The sequence below is a fragment of the Populus nigra genome, chromosome 1 (genome assembly GCF_951802175.1).
Source record: "Populus nigra chromosome 1, ddPopNigr1.1, whole genome shotgun sequence".
In the NCBI taxonomy this organism is placed as follows: Eukaryota; Viridiplantae; Streptophyta; class Magnoliopsida; order Malpighiales; family Salicaceae; genus Populus; species Populus nigra.
In genome coordinates this window covers 30,625,862-30,640,604 of record NC_084852.1, presented here as the reverse complement: position 1 = coordinate 30,640,604, position 14,743 = coordinate 30,625,862, and the positions used below count along the sequence as shown (strand labels likewise).

At 34.6% G+C, this 14,743-nt stretch overlaps 1 pseudogene; it reads right to left on the bottom strand.

Moving 5' to 3' along the window:
* The window catches only part of LOC133681228 (uncharacterized), a 109,779-nt pseudogene extending 97,325 nt beyond the window's left edge, over positions 1–12,454 (bottom strand).
* Positions 12,455–14,743: the final 2,289 nt, after the last annotated feature.

The following is a 14,743-nucleotide window of genomic DNA, read 5'->3' as shown; positions in this document are numbered from 1 at the left end:
GGATTTTCCACAATAGCATCTCCTCTTACCTGATTAACTCGCAATTCCACAATAGCATCTCCTCTTACCCGATTAACTCGCAAGGAAGTTAGGTTTGTTTGGTCAAGGGAATGTGAGGAGAGTTTTTAGAAGTTGAAAAGAAAGCTCACATCAGCTCCAGTATTGGATCTTTCTTTAGGGACATAAATATTTATGGTATATATTGATGCTTCCCAAAATGGATTGGGATGTGTATTGATGCAACATGAATGGGTAATTGTTTATGCCTTAAGACAATTGAAGCCACATGAGGTGAATTACCCCATACATGACCTAGAACTTGTAGTGGTAGTATTTGCTCTTCATGTTTGGAGGCATTATTTGTATGAGTCGCAAGTTCAAATCTTTACGAATCATAAGAGTTTAAAGTATTTGATGTCATAGAAGGAGTTAAACATGTGGCAAAGGAGTATGACTGTGTTATTGATTATCACTCAAGAAAAGCTAACATAGTTGTTGATTGTCTAAGCTAGAAAGGAAAAGCAGCAGTAAGTAAAATGGAGGAACAAGGGCAAGACAACCTAGCAAAGTTGAAAAAGATGAACTTACAGGTAATTATAGGGTCGAAAGGGTCATTATTGGCTCAGATAAAGATTTGATTTATACTATGAGATAAAGTCTTAAAGGCTCAACAGACGAATGAAGAAGTGAAAAAAGTAAAGGAAAAAATGGACCAAGGCATTGAAACACCATTTCAAATGTTACCAGATGGGTTGGTGGTGATGGGTAGACAGATTTACCTACCAAAAGACTGAGGCACTCAAGGAAGAAGTACTAAGAGAAGGTTATGAATCCTTTTTTGCATCTCACCCCAAGAGTACAAAGATTTATAAGGACTTAAAGGGATACTATTGGTAGCCTAACATAAAAAAGGAAAATAGCAGAATTTGTTTCAAATTGTGGGATTTGTTACCAGGTGAAGATGGAACATTAAAGGCTAGCAGGAAAAATACAGCCTTTATCGATTCTTGAGTGGAAATAGGAAGACATCACCATGGATTTACGTGATTGTGGACCGACTAACGAAATCTACCTTGTTTTTACCCATGAGAATGACAGATTCGGTGGTAAATTAGCCAAGTTATATGTAAACGAGGTGGTTAGGTTACATGGTGTACCAGTGTCAATTGTTTCATGCAAGGATCCAAGGTTCACATGGAGGCTATGGCCAAGTCTACAACGGGCTTTGGGCACCAAATTGAACCTGAGTGCTGCATTTTACCCTAAGATATATGGTTAGTCTAAAAGGACTATTTAGACTCTTGAAGACCTTCTAAGAACTTGTGTGTTGGAATTTAGAGAAAATTAGGAAGATCTTTTGCCTTTGGTGGAATTCACGTATAATAATAACTACTAAGCCACAATTGGTATGGCCTTTTATGAAGCATTTCATCCCAACAGTCCGTGGTGCGACATTTCCTCACATATAAATGACAACTAAAAAATGTGAGGGTAATTAGAAAAAGGATGAAAGAAGCTCAAGATAGCCAAAAACATTATGTAGACAATCGAAGAAGGCCTTTAGAGTTTCAGGTGGGCGATAAGGTATTCTTGAAAGTGGCACCATGGAAGGGTATTATTCAGTTTTAAATCAAAGGGAAACTAGCTCCGAGATACATTGGTCCTTCCGAGATTATATAAAGAATCAGACCTATTGCTTATCGATTGAATTTGCCGACATAATTGGATAAGATCCATAATATGTTTCATGCATCACTATTGCGGAAAGCAAAGATAGATCCATCAAGGGTATTGCCACAGGTTCCTATCGAAGTCAAGGGAGATTTAACCTTGGAAACCAAACTAATCAAGATTCTGAAGTGGGGTGAGAAGGTGTTAAGGAATAAAAGAGCTTCATTGGTAAATGTGTTATGGAGGAACACTCAGATAGAGGAAAAGATGTGGGAAAGGGAAGCAGATATGAAGGAGAAATATCCACATCTATTCAAAGATGTAGGTATGAGTCTAAATTTCAAGGACGAAATTTCTTTTAGGGGGAGAATGTAAACCCCAAATGCAAATTCAATGTAAAATTAAAGAAATGTTTAAACTTAGATTAAAAAAAAAATAAATGAATGATGTACGAATTATATTAAGGGTAGGGATACAAAAATTGATCCGAAATCATCGCTTGTAATGCTGGTTAAGAAATGTAAACTCGATATAACTCAAGAGTTCCATAAAAAATTCTAAAAAGAAGAGTCTAAAAAAATTTAAAAAATGAAATATGAAAATTAGAGATTGGATACTTGCAGTAAGGGAAGGGATATAAACCTTTGAAATTCAAAAAATGGTTAGCAAATAAATTTTTAAAATATAAGTGCGAAAAATGCTGAAAAATAAATAAAAAAATTCAAAATGTGAATTAAATTTAAATGGAAGTGATTTATAAGGAAAGAAAGGTATTGGGGTATAAATTAATGAATTTCGATATTGCCTGTTGAAAGTCAATGTTAAAAATATACTAGGTCGAAGGAAATAATACCTGATAACTCAAAAAAATACTATTTGAAAGGACATGTTGGAAATTTAACAAATTATTGCCTGTATAAGGCTTGTTGTGACTGACCATGGAGAATGAAGAAGGAAGAGAGGGAAAAACTCCATTTTGTTTGAAAATTCTTGAGAAAATCTAGAGAAATATAAGGGAAAAAAATAAAGTTAATGATACTAAAGGATTTAGACAACAAAATCTTTTAGATTCAAAGTGTTTTGAGAGAAGAAATTTGGGGATAAAGTGAAGAGAAAGTGGTGGCAACAACAAGCAAGGAGGAAGAGGTGGAAATCCTTGATTGGTTAACAATTGGAGCCTCTATTAGTTTTTAATAAGGTGTCCTAACATCAATTTAACAAGTTCTTACAATAATTGTTAAATTTTCATTGATTTTTTCATCAAATTGAGATTAGGGTTTATGATGAATTTTAAGGGAAATGAGAAATTGAATTGAATTGATTTTTGTGACATAGAATAGGGTTGAAATGACTTGAAATAACAAGTAATTTTGAAAGAAACTTGATAGCTCTTTACTAAATGTGTGGTTGTCTATTGATTTAAGAAGAAGAAAGGTGTTTTATTTGAATCTTTGACATGATGATGTATGCTTATATGAATTGAAATGATGAGAAATGCATGAAGGAATAACAATGAAGGTCTTAGAGAGGGTTGAGAAGAGTGTTGATTGATAAGTTAATGAAATTAGAAAAACTAATTCTTAGAAAGTATTTTGAGCAAAATTATAGTGTATATAACATGGCAAGGAATTGGTTTTGAATGAGGATAGGTTCAATTGGTGATGTGTAAATGTTTACGGAATTATCGATGAAACTGGATAGTTTTGTCTCTTGGTATTCCAAAGGGAATTCGAGCATGCAAATGAGGGAATTTGGACTAGGTCTCTACATAGATACTTTTTATTAGACCACTCGCGTTTTATTCTTCATCGGGCAGGTCGCCTGGAACAATTAGACCACTCGCGAAACCCTTTTCGCGTTTTACTCCCCTTTTTGCGTTTTACTCTTACTATCAGACAGGTCGCCTGGAACAATTAGACCACTCGCGAAACCTTTTTCGCGTTTCTTTTATCATCAGGCAAGTTGCCCAAAACAATTTGATCCATTTAAAAAAAAACAAACAAAAAACAAAAAAAAAAGTGGGTCATCGTCCAAATGACTTGTTTCTTGATTTCAACATCTCTCTGTAAAAGTCATATGTCAATCTCCTGTTTTCAAAGTTTTCAAGACTAAAAAAAAAAAAGAGCAAAGGTTCTTTCTGTATTTACTTTTCTTTATAAATTTACTATACAAAGCTAAAGGAAAATGAAATTTTCCAATATCTTTGCATAGTAAATATTATAAAGAGGGGGCAACTGTCATAACCCAATTTTGACCTTTTTTATTTTTTTTATTATTATTTTATTTATTGAAAAGGATAAAAAAATGATGATAAAAAAATAATAATGATATAAAAACAAGTAAAATGAAATAAATGAAGAATGAATTAAAATTTGGGTTAAGGGCAATATGATTGGAAGTTTTAGGGTTTAATTAAACTTTGGAATTAATCTAATTAAGCCTGGAATTAATTTAATTAATCAAGTCAAGGGTTTAATTGAAGAATGGATAAGTTTTGAGACTTAATTAAGCTTGGAATTAATTTAATTAATCCAATCAAGGTTTTAATTGGAGAATTGATTAATTTTAAGACTTAATTAAGCTTGGAATTAATTTAATTAATCCAATCAGGGGATTAAATGAAGAAATAGCAAAGTTTGGGGTTAATTGGGGGCACGATTGCAACAGATTAAAGTCCAAGGATTAGTTTGTAAAAAACACCGAAATATAGGGGTCCAATTACAATTTATCCAGGGGCTTGGTTACACGATTTCAGAACTTAGTGACTAGATTACAAATGGCCATTCCCATCACACAAACGGCGCCGTTTCTAGAAATCAGTCGTCGCCTTCTTCGTCTCCTTCCACAGGAATGGTTTCTGCAGTAATGGCTTTTAAGCCGTTTCAATTGTAGAGATGCTTGGCATTCTCTGGCTATAAAGCCAGAGAAGATGAGAGAGCGCAGGGAGAAGGAAAAAGGAGCAAAACCAAGGGGAAAAGGGAAAGAAGACAGAGAGAGTGAGCGACTGGAAAGGAGAAAACAAAAGAAAAAAACTGAGAGACAGGAGAGAAAGGGCAGAGACACAAACAAGGAAGAGAAAGGGAAGGAGACTCAGGAGACTAGAAGAAAAGAGCAGACTTTTTGTTCCCCTGTTTCTTCTCAAAGAAACAGAGGAGGCCACGGAGAAAGGCCACGAACCAAACAGGAAAAAAAAACACAGGGGACGTCGAACAAAGAATAAATCCAGACGAGGAAAGAAAAGCAGAGGAACAACACAGAGAGGAGAATCGGTTCTGCCATTACTTTCATCCCTACAGAAAACAACCCAAAAATCAGTATCCATAGAAGCCGTCATCTTCGTTCTCGGTTCCTTCATCATCACAAAATCTGCTGGAAAACAAAAGCAAACCGTGGGCACAGGAGCAAAAAGGAAAGCAGAAGGAAAGGCATCAAGTAGGCGAAAGGCACCACAACGTTACAGGGATGAACCAGGGAAGAAAAGGAGGAAGAGAAGGAAGAAGAGAGGAAGAACAAGAGGAGGCAGCGTCATTCATCCAGCACAGTGCGCCATCGTCTCCGGCTATGCCTTACTGCACCAGGTAAGTCGTCCCTCATCTCTACCCTTTTGCATTTTAATTCACCAGTGAATTATAATTCACTTGCTACTGTAACAAGTGAATTATAATTCATTGGGCATCCGGTCGCACCCGACATTGCGAGGGCTCATAAAATTGTCTCGATTATTGGAAAAAGAATAGATTTCTGGCATCTTGTTCTTTTAGAAAAAATGTCTTGTCTAAGGAGTCGCCATCTAGTATTATGGTCACTAGAAACCCTAATTGGTCAACAGAGATTCTATGGTACGAGACTAGTTATGTAAAAGGAAAGATATTATCACCCTTAAACATTCTACCTAAGGCAGACTGCATTACTGATTTTGTCTTAAATTGTTAAACGTTTATTAGTTTATGCTATGATGATTTATTTATAATATTCCTGGTTCTGGCGCCAATGAATATTTGAGCTCAAATAATTCCAACTCTGGCGTTGGTAAAAATTCGTAGTTATGAAAAAAAAATTAGATCATTTTTTTTTAATTCCTGATCCTGATATCAGTGAATAAATTGACAAAAATATAATTTTCCTCAGACATGCAAAATTTTTATTTCTACAGTTTATAATTTTTTTATTTTTTATTTTTTACTTACGGGTGAATTGACCCCGCTGTGAAGGCACACCGTTTCTGCGCTGTGAAACCGCGCTAGAAGAGGCAGCATCACAAGTTGGCGTAGATTCCTTGCCGTGATCAGCACCTTAGGATACGTCCTCCTCGCTGCTAGAAGAACTAGCTGCAACCGTCTTCTGACAACGTGCTGTAGATTTCATTCTACGCATCTACACAAATTTATATGAATAATTACATAATTAACTTTGATTATTTAAAAAAAAATTGACAGAGTCTCCCCTATATTGGGGGGTCCCAAGTTATCAACAAAATCATATTACACTTCCAATTTTATTTCACTTCCCGATCCAATCATCCTGAATCTCAACCCAACTCATCATCATCAACACAACATTTTATTCAATAACATCATATAATGATATTCAAGTAAAAGAATCAATTTCAACTATGAACATTCATTGTTAAATTGGTTCTTAGAGTTACAAACATTAGATTAAAGTCATACATTCAAATTTACGGATTAATATTACATTTGAAGTTTTAGGAGACAAGACTCTTAATTTATAAATAATTACATGGTCAAAAGCAAAATGTAACTAAATCAATATAATTCCTAACACGATCGACCCTAATGGACCTCAAAATAGAAATTAACGTGTACACATAAATATAAAAATGTAATAACAAGCAATAACAATGACATATAAACAATAATATCCTAAATTAAGATAAACTAATTAAATGTAATTCTATATATATAAATTAACATTTTTAACATAAATTCAACAATAACAATTATAGCAATACAAATAATAATATCCTAAATTAAGATAAACTAATTAAATGTAATTCTATATATATAAATTAACATTTTTAACATAAATTCAACAATAAAAATTATAGCAATACAAACAATAATATCATAAAATTAATAAATAAAATGAAAAAACTAAAAAACACTACACAAAACAACATAAATACAAAACAAACAATACATAAAACTAAAAAACACTATATCAATTCAAAATAAATTTGGGAATAAAAAATGCTTACCTTAATAGTGTGTTGAATTTAAGATTTTATCTACAAACAATACACAAAACAAAGAACACCAAAAAAAAATAATCATAATTAAAATAAAAAAATACAAAGATAAAGAAAAAAGAATACATACCTTTTAAAACTACCACCAAATAGGGGTAAATCTCTTCAAAAAGCCAAATGCAACCAGAGAGGAGAAGAGAAATGGAGAAGAGGAGAAACTGAGCCGAGAGAAAAAAATGAACCAAATGGGGGGAAGGGGGTGTTTTATATGGTAATTTTTCCGATGGAATTACCGATGGACATTAATTGTTGTCGGTGGCATTAAATTCCGTCGGTAATACCATCGGAAATTAATTGAAATGCGCACCAAAAAAAGTTTGAAAATCCTGCCAGACTTTTCGATCCGTCGGCAAATCCGTCGGTATTTGTGCATATGGACACATGTCAAACATGTGTGCGCTTCGGGATGTGCGTGAATCCATCGGTATATTATGTCGGCAAATTCATCGGTATTTATGCAAACGAACACGTGTCAGACATGCATGCTATTTAGGATGTTCGTAACTCCGTCAGTTATTCCGTTGGTAGTTGACGTCGGTAAAGCCGTCGGTGCACCCGTCAGTGATTGTGGCACAATCCTGTAATTTGTTTGCAACTCTCTGTGAAATACCGACGGGTTATTGTCCGTCAGTGAATCTAGGTGAAAGTGGCACAATCCCGTAAATTTTTTTCAACTCTCTGTGAAATACCGACGGGTTATTGTTCATTGGTGAGTCCGTCGATGAAAGTGGCACAATCCCATAAATATTTTTCAACTCTCTGTGAAATACCGATGGGTTATAGTCCGTTAGTATACTCGTCGATGAAACCGTAAATTTTTCTTATTTTTTTTTTATGTAACCCTATCACAAAATCTTGAATTGCAATCTTACAGCACACACACCACAATAACAAGGGCTGACCATTAAAGAAGAATAAATATTTCATGTTTCAAATTATTACTTTATAAAATAAGGCTTTATAACATGTTTAGTTAGTCGGAATTTTCATCTTCGTCCTCTATTGAATTGTTATCATCAGCTTCATTGCACTCTTCAATTTCGTTATCATCTTCTTCAATAACATTCTTTTTTCCACTAGTAGGGCTCAGAACAACATTCAACTCCTCTGCGTCAACATCAACAAGACAATCGTTGAAAACACAAAAATTTGAATTTTCTTCTAAGTCAATCGACGGAGCAACTCGGTATGGTTCAACCAACTCACTAGCTTGAAAGACTTCATTTATCACACTTCTGTCTTCATTCTCATCCTGAACAACCTTGACACGACCCTTGGGTTTTGTTTTTAAAACGGATAACTTACACGATCAAAGAGTTGATGTCTTATCCCAAGTGCAGGAGTGTCAAAGTAATAAATAACCCGGCAAGACCAGGGTCGAACCACAGGGAGGTGTATTATATAATAATAATAATAATACTAATAAGAACAACAACAATGATGATGATGATGATGGTGATGGTGATGATGAGTTAAAGAGGACTTTGAGATGTAAGATAAATGTGAAGATTAAACAATGATAAAAACAAATGTCAATGTTAGAGGATCCACTAATAGTATTAGAGATAAGTAAAGTATGAACTCTTTATAAATTATCAACATAATCATATTAATCATCTTATTTACGTAACACCATACTTATAAATTTTATCAGGTATTCATGATGCTAACTTATGTTGACAACAAATCAAGTTCCTCTCATAATAACGATGTCGGCCGAAGACTATGAAGGATCAAGTATTTGATGTACCAAGTGTTATACAACACAAATCTAGATTAACCATTTAACAAGCACGGTATTAAGAATTAATAACATAAAAATGATAAGACATGTTAATAGCAAACTTTCTTGGATATAAACATTAAAGTTCACGTTGAGTTTATATTATACTTATCCTAACACCATTAGTGAAACCTTTTCACCTTGACATAATTAACTTAGCTAGACATTATGAAGAAGAAAAACATAAATAAACAATATAAGAACATAAACATGATATAAGTTAACTACGTATAGTAAAGGAAATGAAAAGCATGAACAAGAGATTAATGAAAGCAAAACTTAAGTATTACAAAAATATAAAGAGAGAGCAAGAACATGATCTTGATATGAAGAACCAAGATTCCTAAATGAATGGCAAATGCCTCCTTTTATAGGCTAAAATTTAGAACTATTCATTTGGTAATTGATTATTGATGTAGTGGCCAACTATTGATTTAGTGGACTTGGTGGACAGCAGCACTCAAGCATTTTGGCTGGATAAATTGACATTGATGAAATCCTAATTTGACAAAGTGTTCCTCATGAAAGTTGTTGGCAATCATCTTATCTTTCCACCCATAAAATTTAAGAGCATTTGGATAACTAGAGCTCGAGATATGGCTAAAATACTGAGTAGTGCTGCTGGTAGACATGATGGATAGCCCTCAAGCTCTTGTCTGGATGAAATGTCATTGTTACCATCAGAAGTTGAGCAGGTCTTCTTCATGAAAGTTGTTGAAAATTGTCTTTTCCTTCCACTCACCAAATTGCACGTCATGTTGCCTTCTAGAACTCCATATATGGGTAAACTTCTGAGCAGTGTTTGGGCTGGATTCCAGGATAGATTTTGACTTCTCTTTTGTGGCCAAACTTTGGATTTGAAATGGCAGGTTTGGGTCTTCCACTATTCATGAACATTGTAGGCCTATTTCTTATCTTTCTATCCATATAAATTAAACTGAAATCCAAGATCTACAGCTCCAGATATGACCCAATAACTGAACAGTGTTCCAATTTGAATTGAATTGGTATCTCCTTTCTAAGCTTCGCCTTTTCTTTGTCCTTTCACTTTCAATAGTTAATCACATCAATCAATCCTTTGAATTGTGAGATATGTCTGCATTTAAAATGAGCATTTATCATAAATTAAAGCTATCTTATATTACAGACTTGTTATTATAAAATATGCTCTAGTTAAAGAGTTATTGATACTTCAAGTGCAAAATGATGATATAAAACCTTGATAAAAATGCACTTTTAAGTACTAATCAATAACCAATCAACTCTTGATCGGTCCTTTCTAAAGGAAGGGGTGTATGTGTAATAAACTTGTTGGCATTGCTTTGCGAAAACAAAGACGTCGTTTACGTTGCGGTGTCTAGCTTTTGAGTTGATTTCAACGAGACCATAGTGAGGATCTACTCTGATTCCTCTATCAGTTGTGTCATACCAATAGCATTTGAATAAAAACACTCTATTTTGCTCGCTATGATATTGCAATTCAATGAGCTCTTCCAATATATCGTAGTAGTCAACTTCAAACTCACTAGAAGTCGATCCTTTAATACAAACATCGTTGTTGTATGTCTTTCTTTCATGCCCGTATTCCTCAGTATGAAAGACATATCCATTGATAAAATACCCGTTATAGCACTTGACTTTTCTTTCAGGGCCCAAACATAGTAAAGACAGTGAAATAGCAGCACTACCTCCCATTTGATAAACCTAGCTTGTAAATTAAATACAACAATAATCAATAAACGGATATTATGTAACATTGACTACAATTAATTACATTGCAAGAGATAATGAGTTTGTGATATGACTTACATGTGTTCTAAACCATGTGGCAAATTGTTCATCTTGTAATTAAAAGATCTGAGATTCGGTCAGTTGTGAGTTATTGGACAGTAAGTATCGTCGATGTTGCCTGCAAGATTGTTCCAAATTATATGAGTGTATGGTATCACAAAATATAAATAGTACACTCTTGACAGAGTTTAAGTCGAACATCTACTTACTTAATAAAAGGTCTCAGTTCATCATAGTTAAATAGAACATAATTGTGTGCTTGTCTGAACTCATCATAGTTAGGTGTGGGTCGTCCAGGATTGGAGAATATTGACAAGTTTCCACTTGAAGGCACTTCATCACCATCATCATGCAGTGGAACACGGTTTATCCTCGTCCTTAAATGAGGTTCGAAATAGTATGAGATAAATGTTGAGATCTCCTCAACAATATAGGCCTCACATATTGACGCCTCAACATGCGCCTTGTTCTTAACCTTTTTTTTTAAGATTGAACAAGTACATGTATATACATATATATATATATATATATATATTAATAAAAAATTATCAATTAAAAACATTAAAATAAAAACAAAAACATTTAATTATAAATTACATAGCTCATGTAATATCTAACCTCTTGAATGGATATATCCATCTGTACTGGACCGGTCCTCCAACTTTTACCTCAAACGGTAAATGTACGGGTAGATGCTCCATTGAGTCAAAAAATGATTGAGGGAATATCATCTCAAGTTTGCATACTGTCTCGACGATATTCTTTTCAATCCTTTCAATGTGATCAACATTCAACTTGCTGGAGCATATATCTCTGAAGAAATGACGAAAAGCTAATGGGATGAGTGTTTGCATAAACACATGGCAGTCATGACTCTTCATTCCATATAATCTGCATTCCTCCATATTAACCAGCTTTGATATGTTCGAGGCATGTCCATCGGGGAAACGCAAACTCTTAAGCCATTTGTAGACTAGTAGTTGTGCGTTTTTCTCTAGCACGAAGCTTGCTTTTGGTTTTGCGACCCATGACCCATCACAAACCAACTCCATATTTTTACGGTTACAGAACAACGATATATCCAATCTAGCCTTGATGTTATCCTTTGTCTTCCCCTTTACATCCATGACGGTGTTGAAAATGTTCTCAAACATGTTCTTTTCAATGTGAATGACTTCAAGGTTATGGCGGAGAAGATTGGTCTTCCAATAAGAAAGCTCCCAAAAAATATTTCATTTCACCCAATTATGGGTCAAACCAAAACCAGGAAACTTATGCTTACTTGATTGGAGACCAAACACAATTTCACCGTACTCTGACACAACATCAAACAATTCTTCACCAGAAAAACACGGGGGTGCAACATCATTTTCAACTCTGCCAACAAAGAAATCCTTTCTGTTTTTTTTGTACATGTGGTTATGTGGCAAGAAACGACGGTGACAGTCAAAAAAAGAAGCTTTACCCCCGTTTGTTAGCGTGAATGTCTTGTTGTTCTCCATACAGTATGGACATGCTAGCTTTCCATGCGTGCTCCAACCAGAAACCATTCCATAAGGTGGGAAATCATTGATAGTCCACATTAAAGCTGCTCTCATAACAAAATTCTCTTTCCTCGAGATGTCATAAGTCAGAGTTCCGGAGGACCACAACTGCGTCAATTCATTAATTAACAAACGAAGACAAACATCTATATTCCGCCCCGGACTGCTCGGACCTGGTATGACCATAGATAAAAACATGAACTTCAGCCTCATACACATTCCTGGTGGCAAGTTATAAACTATCAGTATGATCGGCCAACAAGAATAAAGAGCAGTAAATGACCCGAATGGGTTGAATCCGTCTGTACACAACCCAAGACGCACGTTCCTTGATTCAGCTGAAAAGTGAGGATGCATACTGTTAAAGTGTTTCCAGGCTTCACCGTCAGAAGGATGAATGATTGTGCATCAAAAGTATCATTAAGTCTTTTATTTTACATATGTATTTATTGTTTTTATTTGGGTTTTTTTATAATAATTGATGTGCTTTTTAGTAATGAAGTTTCTTTTAATGTTTCGATCGGTTTTTGGAGCTTAAATGAATTATTTCAGAAAATTCAATGTCAGAATTCGGAACAAAGAATTGAAGAGGAATTTAGTTGAAGATTGAAGCAAACCTTGGTTCAAATAAGTGCTCCAAATTTGCCCCAAAAATCAATTCTATTCCAATTCTAGAAAAGAATATCATATGATCTATTTCAAGCCCAAACTTGCCTTATGTTGTGTGCAAACTTCAACCATCAAACACTCAAGGTTTTAATGTCAATCTTAGCCCAAATAATAGGTACATTTGTATCCTTATTTGATGCTTAAATTCAGCCCCAAATCAGCCCCAAATCAACTCTAAATCAGCCCAAGCACAATCCATGATCTTACATGTCCAAATAACATTTGATTTATTTTGGGTAATTCATTGACCCAAGAGGGAAAGCACATGGATGGAAAGCTGGAGGGGACATTTTCACATTATTTTAGGTCAGAAAGAAGAAAGAGATAGCTCACAAAGGAGGAAGAAAAACGTGCACCAAAGTGTTCTCCAAGCTGGCCTGATTTGATTTTCCAGAATACCTTTTGGTGTTTTGCCCATAACATTTGACTCAGATGTCCAAATGAGCTGTTCTTTAACGATCTGGAAAGCTAACAGAATGGCCTATAAATATGTCTCTAATAGACATCTCCAAAGGAGGCTTCTAAGAGGGTCGAATTGCTGTCCAAAGTTAGAGTTAGATTTGTGTCCGAATTTTTACTAAAATTGTGTTGTGTTCTTCTTTATAGATTTTGGTTCTTTAGCTTGTAAAACTCATTATTTCAGTTTGATTCAAGTTATTTTATGTTTATTAAAGTGTTATTATATATAATCATGGTTGGCTAATCTTCTTCTTGGATCCAAATCAAGGATGATGGTGGTTGAGGTGAGTTCTTTAAGATATGAATGAATCTTAATGTCTATCTTTTCATTTTCTTCATGAATGTTTTATTATTGCAAAGAAATTTTAGAAATCATTTAGGTAATGTTATAATCTTGAATTTTTATGCACAAACCTTAGTTTTGGTATAGAGATTGCTTGATTCAATGTCTTACTTAATATGAAAATACTTGTTCATTCTTAAGCAATAATCAATCTTCATCTTTTTAAACTTCATTGTAATATCTTTCGATCTAATATCACCATCGTTGATATTAGGTTGAGTTATCTTATATATGTTGAAGGAATCACCAATACATCACCATTAAAATTGATTTGGACCAAGACTTACTTTTTCTTGTCATTTAAAATCTATTTACACTTTTTCATCTTTGAAAACAAATCCATCAATCATTTTCAACCAAGTTATTGTTAATTTAATTTCTTTTGAGTTTTTTTTGTTACCTAGCTTAATTTCCAGATCTAGCTCTCTATGGATATGACCTCGATCTTACCGAGTTAATTGCTACATCGCACACTCGTGCACTTGCGAGTTAAAACAAGCCGAACATAAAAAGCAGTCAAGCAATGAACCATCACTCCATCAACCGCATCGTGTGATTGGTGCCATGTCACGTGCTCAGCAGTCCTTGGTGACATGAATAACCTCTGCAGTCTAGGTGTGATTGGGAAGTATCTAAGTTTTTTATATGCCACGAGAGTCTTCCCTCTATTAGTTCTGGGTTTGTAACGGGAATGCCCGCATGTCATGCACTCGGTCATCTCAACATTTTCAAGATAGTATAACATGCAGAAGTTAGGGCATATATCAATTTTCTGGTATCCTAAACCGAGGGGTTTCATCATGGACTTGGCAGCATAGAAGTTCTCTTTCAGCCTGTTCTCTTTAGGTAAAATGCTTCTCGCCCATTCAATAATCTTGTCATAACTAGCCCCACTCAACCCGTGATCTGACTTGATGGTGAACACCTATGCTACGGTTGATAATTTATTGTGGTTCGTGCAGCCATCCCATAAATAGTTCATCAGAATCTCTCAACAAATCAAAAAGCCTTGTTGTATCTGCATTAGGTTCTTCTTCTACGATTGGACATTCCCTGACATTACCTTCACTCATTCTCATTGCATCCATAACCATATTCCTGTAAGGATTACTGTTCTCATTTCCAACTTCATGCATGTTGCTAGCACTAGAAGTTGACCCAACCACCTGTTCTTCTATGCTCTCATCGGGAACAAATAGTTCTCTATGAGCATA